This window comes from Saccopteryx leptura, chromosome 7, assembly GCF_036850995.1.
Source record: "Saccopteryx leptura isolate mSacLep1 chromosome 7, mSacLep1_pri_phased_curated, whole genome shotgun sequence".
NCBI lineage: Eukaryota > Metazoa > Chordata > Mammalia > Chiroptera > Emballonuridae > Saccopteryx > Saccopteryx leptura.
In genome coordinates this window covers 89785329-89793741 of record NC_089509.1, presented here as the reverse complement: position 1 = coordinate 89793741, position 8413 = coordinate 89785329, and the positions used below count along the sequence as shown (strand labels likewise).

The 8413-nt window shown below is 44.7% G+C and overlaps 1 protein-coding gene across 6 annotated transcripts in view; it reads left to right on the top strand.

Moving 5' to 3' along the window:
- The first annotated feature begins 515 nt into the window (after positions 1–515).
- The window catches only part of RAPH1 (Ras association (RalGDS/AF-6) and pleckstrin homology domains 1), a 107923-nt gene continuing 100025 nt past the window's right edge, over positions 516–8413 (top strand). For 3 of the 6 annotated variants that reach the window (XM_066345099.1, XM_066345097.1, XM_066345096.1), the window contains exon 1: positions 516–842. The gene's annotated coding sequence lies outside the window, so the exon portion shown is untranslated. The remainder of the gene's footprint in view (positions 843–8413) is intronic. The other 3 variants (XM_066345100.1, XM_066345101.1, XM_066345102.1) reach the window with 3 other exon arrangements.

Below are 8413 nucleotides of genomic sequence, written 5' to 3'. Positions count from 1 at the left end.
TCCAATTTTTAAAAGCTTCCCAATATAACCCATGAAGCTGCAGAGAGTTGTTGGCCAACACGAAAGGATTGCCTTAAAAAAAAGAAAAAGGAAAAAAAGGTCTCCCAGATTGCAACGAAAATGGTTAAGTGCCGAAAACAACATCTGATGCGCCGCTGGAGTCATTGAATAGTCCTGCATAAAGGTGCGCGCACGGAGGTTGGCCAGATCCGCTCACTACCCCGGTGTGTCCCGGGCCTCGGACAGAGGCCGCTGGGCCTGCTTCCAAGGAAGCGAGCAGGGGGTGGGAGAGCGCCGGGATTTTCCTTCCGCACTCATTCATTCTCTGATTCACCGGTTCCTGAGGTGGCTCACGGGGACGCGCGGAGGAAAGGCGGAGCGCGGGCAGCGCGGCTGGGTGCGGCCCGGCGCCCGCGGGGAAGGTGAGCGGGCGGCGCGAGGGGCGCGGCGGGGGGCGCGGGCGGCGGGTCGGCGCCCGGGAGGGGCGGACGCGGCCGCCTGCGCCGGAAGTGAGTGGTTGGCGGCGGGGCGGGGGCGGGGGAGCGAGCGGCCGGGCGCGAGTCGGTCCGCCTGTGGGCCGCCCGGCCCTCAGCCCCGCCTTCTGCGTCTCGGCCAGACGCGGCCGCACTCGGATCCGCCGCGCGCTCCCGCCCCGCCCCCGGCGCCGCCGCCCCGTCGGTCGGTCAGTCAGTCACGGAGCGCGCGGCGCGGCTGCTGCGAGCGCTCGCGGCGTCTCTCGGGAAGGAGCGCCGCGCCTGGGGAGGCGGCGGTGGCGGCTGCTGGCGGAGCGCGAGCCGCGGCTGCCCAGCCCGGGGCCCCCGGCGGACCGAGCAGCTGTCGCGGTGAGTGCCCAGCCTGGCCCTCGGGGCTGGCGGGGGGAACCGGCTGGGCGCGGGGCTGGGAGGCACTGTCGCCGCTCCCGCCTCCATTTTCCCGGCGCCCGGCCCCGCCATCCGGGCGCGGTGCGGGTGGCCGAGCATGGGGCGGGGTCGCGCCGGGCTAGCTGGACCTCGCCGGGCGACGCTGCCGGCCGGGGGCGCGAGTCGGCGGGGCCTGGGCTGCACCCTGGCCCCCCGGGGGAGGGCGGCGGAGCGAGACAATGAGAGACAGGGCCGCTTGGGGAGGGCGCGGTCGGGCTTCTCCAGCGGCACCGGGTCCTGGTGGCCCGGGACCGCGGGGAGGAAAGGACTGTCTCACCACCAGCTGCAGATGTCTGGGGTTGCTCGGGTTTCGGTGCCCCCCGTCCCCGATCTTTCGTATCGGAGTTCAGTGCAGAGATTTTAAAAGGCGGGGCACCTTCCGTGTCTTCTTCCTAATTAACCAGGCTAAGTGATTGCTCCATTGCTTCTGAGCCCCATCTCCTCTCTCTCTCTGTGCATTCCCGCCGGAAATCCAAACTGCAGCCCATGGGGGGGGGGGGGGGCACTGTGGTAGTATTAGGATGCCTTCGTTTTAAGATGGTTTGAAAGATGGGGTTTTCTTATTCAGACAGTGTCTCAGGGTGTCCTCACAGTGGGAGCTAGAAGCCGCATAAACCTTATTGCTTATAAGCACGAAGACGTGGCTTGGTGTGAAATAAGAGCTTTTTGGAAGAGTGTACATCGAAAGTGTCGTGTGTGTGTGTGTGTGTGTGTGTGTGTGTGTGTGCATTTCTTACATTCTGTGGGAAGAACAGTTGGGGAAGTCCGGGAGAATTGGAAGGTTTTCACTTAACCTCCCCGGAAGGGTTGATGTCTGCAGCATTTCTCTAGGAAATGTGCAGGTCTGTGTATGTATGGAGGGACAGGAAAGGTAACGGGGCTAGGTGGTGGGCTTAATCGTGTTACTAAACGGGTGGTACTGAGTCCATTGGAATATTAAATGTAGCCAATATTTGTGAAATACCTATTTGTTAGGCAAGGTGAGGGACCCAAGTGAACAAGACCTGCAGCGTACAGTGGTGGAAAGAGCTCTTTGAAGCCGGGGAAACCAGCGGTTCCATAAAGCACTGTAATTGGTTTAGCGGTGTGACGTCGGATAAGCTATTTAACTCTCAACAGTACTTTCTTTATTAGTAATATGGGAATAACACCACCTGCTTACCTCCCCAGATGGTCGTCAAACAGATTAAATGAGATAACGTGTGCAAGATGCCTACCACCTTGCTTGGTACTGAGGTTTTCACAAATGTTAATTCCTTTCTTCCCTTGCCTACTGCTTTTGGGATTCTCTTAGGGGAAGGTGGGGGAAGAAGTGAATGTAGGTAATTGTAATGCAATAAATTATATAGTAAATAGTTGAAATAGGGGTGCAAAACAGGGCAGCAAAGAGGAAAGAACTCAATTCAAGATTGGGAGCACTGGGGGAAAATTGACGGAAGCTGTGGCATTTAAGTGGAACCTTTAAGGATGGCTAGGATTTTAGCTGATGTTGATTTATTTGGAGGGGGAGAAAATTATGAGTAGAGATGGTGCTATTCTTGAGGACAGATTTGTGGAGGAAGGACAAAACAGAGACTCTCAAAAGCTTTTTAGCTTTTGTTGAGTCTGACCTTCAAAGATTGTGTCTGTTATTTTGCTTTTTGTGTTGTGAATTTCCCAGAAACCAGATCTAGTCTATTCAGGTGATGTCTACAAAGCTTAATACATGATTTTTTGGATTAGACATTTTGTGTTGTTTGGACTTATGCTCCCTTCTGTTTGAATTTAATAAAGAATTATTTGTAGATAATTCATCTATTTGGTTGAAAAACGTGAATTTACAGATTCAGAGGTCTCAGTAAGATCATATATTAAGTATTTGGCTGAAAAGTGGAGTAATGGGCACATATTGGGCATATTTCAAACTCTTGATCCATATCATTTGTTTTCACAAATATTGTAACACTTTTATTTCCCACGGGTGTTTCTAACTTTTGTCTTTGAAAATAATTAAAATGGCTTTTCTTTTGGTTTTGCTACCCTTGGTTTCCACTCATGGGAAATTATTCATTAGATTAGCATGGCAGATGACTATCATGCGGTTCATAGGTTCTTGGATACAAATTATAGAATCTCACAGCTTTGCTTTGGTTCTCAAGTAGTTGAATGTCAACATTAGTATTGTTAATCCCAAACTTTTTAGGAAAATTAACATTAATGAAACAAGATATGTGGCTGCAGGCAAATCAATTAGCTTGGACTTTCAATTTTTTTACTTGTAAAATGAGAAATACGGATTAAATCAGTGGTTTTCAACCTTTGTCATCTCATGGCATACATAAAATAATTACTAAAATTCTGTGACACAAATTTTTTTTTGGTCAATCTAACAAAAAAGTATAATTTTGATTCATTCACATCAGATGACTTGTTATTTTTCTGTTTGACAGTCTAAGGGAAAAGAGGTCACGCAGTTGTCAGGTATTGCATGCATGTTTTAAAAATTCTTGTGGCACATTATTTGAAAATCTCTGATTAGATCACTGTTTTTCTATTTGTTTTACTCAACTCCGGAATTTTGAGGAGGACCTTCAGAGGTTCTGCAGATAGTTTGACTTAAATCTCATTTAAAAAGTATTTTAAACCCATAGTAATCAAAAGTGACTATTGTATGACATGTACTATTTTAAATGCTGTGCGTGTATTAATTTACTTCATCCTCTCAGTAACCTATGAAGGTTCTGTTGCTAAGAAAACAGGCAGAGAATACATAGCTCTAAAGTGGTAGAACTTTATAGCATACCGGTAATTCTTAAGCTTGTGTTCTTAACTACATTCCCCTACCGCCATCATAAAAGAGTAATACACAAGTATGTTTTATTTTGGTAAAATATACAACATAATATTTACCATTCTAACCATTTTTTTTTTTTTTGTATTTTTCTGAAGCTGGAAACGGGGAGAGACAGACAGACTCCCGCATGCGCCCGACCGGGATCCACCCGGCACACCCACCAGGGGCCACGCTCTGCCCACCAGGGGGCGATGCTCTGCCCCTCTGGGGCATCGCTCTGCCGCAACCAGAGCCACTCTAGCGCCTGGGGCAGAGGCCAAGGAGCCATCCCCAGCGTCCGGGCCATCCTTGCTCCAATGGAGCCTCGCTGCGGGAGGGGAAGAGAGAGACAGAGAGGAAGGAGGGGGGGAGTAGAGAAGCAAATGGGCGCTTCTCCCATGTGCCCTGGCCGGGAATCGAACCCGGGTCCCCCGCACGCCAGGCCGACGCTCCACCGCTGAGCCAACCGGCCAGGGCCTAACCATTTTTTAAGTGTATAGTTCAGTGGTATTAAATATATTCACATGGTTGTGCAGTTGTGCAGTCATCATCTCTATCTCCAGAACTTTTTTTCATCATCCCAAACTGAACCTCTACCCATTAAACAGTAACTCTTCACCTCCTCTTCTTCCCCAGCCCTTGGTAACCACTTTTCTACTTTTTGTCTCTATGATTTTGACTACCTTGGGTACTTAATATAAGTGGAATCGTGCAATATTTTGTTGTTGTATCTGGCTTATTTCACTTAGCATAATGTCCATTGTATGTGTGTACCACATTTTGTTTATTCATCTGTAGATGGACATTTGGTTGTTTCCACCTTTTAGCTATTGTGAGTAATTCTGCTCTGAACATTGGTGTATACCTATCTGTTTGATCCTCTGTTTTCAATCCTTTTGGGTATGTACCCAGAAGTAGAATGGCTAGATCATATGGTAATTCTATTTGATTTTGGTTTATTTATTTATTTTTTTACAGAGACAGAGAGAGAGTCAGAGGGATAGACAGGAACGGAGAGATGAGAAGCAGCAATCATTAGTTTTTCTTTTTTTTTTTGTATTTTTCTGAAGTTGGAAACGGGGAGGCAGTCAGACAGACTCCCACATGTGCCTGACCGGGATCCACCTGGCATGCCCACCAGGGGATGATGCTCTGCCCATCCGGGGCATCACTTGGCTGCAACCAGAGCCATTCTAGCGCCTGAGGCAGAGGCCACAGAGCCATCCTCAGCACTCGGGCCAACCCTGCTCCAATGGAGCCTTGGCTGCGGGAGAGGAAGAGAGAGACAGAGAGGAAGGAGAGAGGGAGGGTTGGAGAAGCAGATGGGCGCTTCTACTGTGTGCCCTGGCTGGGAATCGAACCTGGGACTCTCGCACGCCAGGCCGACACTCTACCACTGAGCCAACTGACCAGGACTATTAGTTTTTCGTTGCTCATTGCAACACCTTAATTGTTCATTGATTGCCTTCTCATACATACCTTGACCACGGGCCTTCAGCAGACCGAGTAACCCCTTGCTTGAGCCAGCGACCTTGGGCTCAAGCTGGTGAGCTTTTGCTCAAACCAGCAGCTGGTGACCCCAGGGTCTCGAATCTGGGTCTTCCGCATCCCAGTCCGACGCTCTATCCACTGCGCCACCTGCACCACCACCCAGTCAGGCTGTTTTATTTTTAAAGAAACTGCTATACTGTTTTCTACAGCAGCCATGGCAATTTACAATGCACAAGCAATGCACAAAGGTTTCATTTTTACCTGTAGTCACCAACACTTGTTATTTTCTATTTGTTAGTTTTAAATAATAGCCATCCTGATGACTGAGAAGTGGTGTGTCTGTGTGGTTTTGGTTTTTTTGTTTGTTTGTTTTGTATTTTTCTGAAGTTGGAAATGGGGAGGCAGTCAGACAGACTCCTGCATATGCCTGACCAGGATCCACCTGGCATGCCCACCAGGGGGCGATCTGGGGCGCCACTCTGTTACGACCAGAGCCACTCTAGCGCCTGAGGCAGAGGCTATAGAGCCATCCTCAGCGCCTGGGCCAACTATGCTCCAATGGAGCCTTGTCTGCGGGAGGGGAAGAGAGACAGAGAGGAAGGAAAGGAGGAGGGGTGGAGAAGAAGCAGATGGGCGCTTCTCCTGTGTGCCCTGGCCAGGAATCAAACCCCGGACTCCTGCACACCAGGCTGACGCTCTACCACTGAGCCAACAGGCCAGGGCCGTGGTTTTGATTTAAATATTTCTAATGGTTAATGTTGAGATGTTGAGTGTTTTTTCATGTGCTTATTGGCCATTTGTATATCCTCTTTGAAAAAATGTCTATTCAAGCCCTTTGCCTATTTAAATTGGTTTGCTTGTTTTGTTGTTGAGTTGTAAGAATTTTTTCAATAGTCTAGGTATTAATCTTGTATCAGATTCATGATTTACAAATATTTGCTCCCATTCTGTAGGTTGCCTTTTCATTCTTTCAGTCGTGTCCTTCTCTGTTTAAAGTTTTTTATTTTAACGAAGTACACTTGATTTTTGTCTTTTGCTGCCTCTTCTTTTGGTATCACATCTGAAAAACCATTGCCAAATCCAGTGTCATGAAGTTTTTTCTCTATTTTCTAAGAGTTTTATGCTTAGGTTTTTGATCCATTTTTTGTTACTAATTGCATATGGTGTTAGGTAAGGGTTCATCTTCATCCTTTTGCTTGTGAATATATAGTTTTCCCAACACCATTTGTTGAAAGGACTATACTTTCCCCATTGCATGGTCTTGGCACCCCATTTACATATATATAAAATTTTAACACATTGGAAACCATAGTGTTACATGATTATACATGGTTAATTTTTTGTGTGGGGAGGGCAGCATTAATATAAAGGTGCTCTTACTGTCTGCTTATTTGTGAATTTTAAATGGGATTATGATAGAGAAAGTTGTAGTTTGCAGTAAATTTTTTTTAAATTCAGTTTTGCGCATATCTATTTTATAGAATTGTATAAATAATACAAAAAACCAATTGTATAAATAATTTTATAAAAAATAAATATGGCATGTGCATTGTGTTAGTTAAACAATGGGTAAGATCCAAGCCCATTTCTTTGGGGGTATACTCATCCTGTTCAAGTCATTTGTTTAATAACAAGCATATAACACTATGCCCTGATGTCATGATATAGATGTTTTTATAGCTTTTTGAAAGTTTTGGGTTGTTCTTGTTTGCCTTCTAAACAATTACATAGTTACTAAACTTTGTAAGAAGATATTCCTATTTTTTAAAAAATGTATCAATGTTATTGAAGTATATCCTGAGACTGCAAAGTGAACCACAAAAAGCTGCTAACAAAACAAAAGCAACCGCTTATGGGGCAAAATCAAAACAAAATTTTGCATAAATAAATAAACCGGAGCTAATATCCCTAATCCTCAATTTGTCTGCTTGCGCTAAATTAATGGGATCTATTTGAACATAAAAGTGGTTAGCAACACTTTTGCCAGTTTTATATATGTGGAATACTATATAAGATTTCAACTGGAAAAGTTTTCTTGTGAAATATTGGGAAACTCCCATATTATAATAATCTCTAAAGGTTCATTTCATGTTGTTATCAATGTTATTTTAAGATGCAATATTTACTTTGGGGCAGATGTTTTAAAATACATCACTCATGATTTATAAATTGGCTTTTTAAAAAGTACATATTTTGCTGTTAATAAAATACACATTGTATCTCTACTTTAGGCAGAGCTAGGCATAATGGAGAAATCAGATAAGACTTTCTCCTCTTCAAAATACAGGATGCTAGTTTAAGTGTAGGATACAAGGAATCAATAAAAAAGGTAATTGAGGGAGCAGAGCTAAAAAATTTAAAAAAAACAAGTAAACTGGGATCTTAAAATGGGTAAAGAGAGAAGGTTTGGAAAGAAGGGACAAGTCATCCCTTTAAATGAGAAGAAAAGCAAGTTGGGAGGTCCATAATGGATGTCTAATCATTATATGCCACTTAAAACTTAACCCCCCTGGGGAAGCATGGTGAAATCTGGAAAAAATTAGAATTGTAAACATATTAAATAGGCCCAAATATTTTAGAATTAGAATAAGTCAGTTTTGTAGCCATACATGAAAATTGGATGCCTTTTTTTTAAATTTTAGACAAAATTTACCAAGTTTGATAAGTGAAGCAAAGTGTTACTACCTGTCAGTACAACAAAAGAACAAATAATGTAATTTGAAAATGCAGTGTATTCTTTATGTATCCCAGATTTTACATGCCTCTCTGTTTCTGAGTATGTTTTATCTTCCCTAATTTTAGTCAAAATCCCATTCTTCCTGTGAGACCTGGTTCCATTGCCCCGCACCTTTCTTGAAGCTGTTTGACACCAAACAGAATTAACTTCTTCTTCATTCCTCCCAGTGGTAGTCAACCTGGTCCCTACCACCCACTAGTGAGCGTCCAGCTTTCATGGTAGGCAGTAGCAGAGCAACCAAAGTATAAATAAAAAGATAGATTTAACTATAGTAAGTTGTGTTATAAAGATTTATTCTGCCAAACAGCGAAAATCCGACACAAAGTACTTGGTAAGTAATTACTATTATATACTTTAACTTGCTGTAACTCTGCTTTATAAATTTTATAAAGTAAAGTTACTTCCCTACTTTATAAATCACCATTACTGTGGAACCGGTGGGCGGTTAGAAAA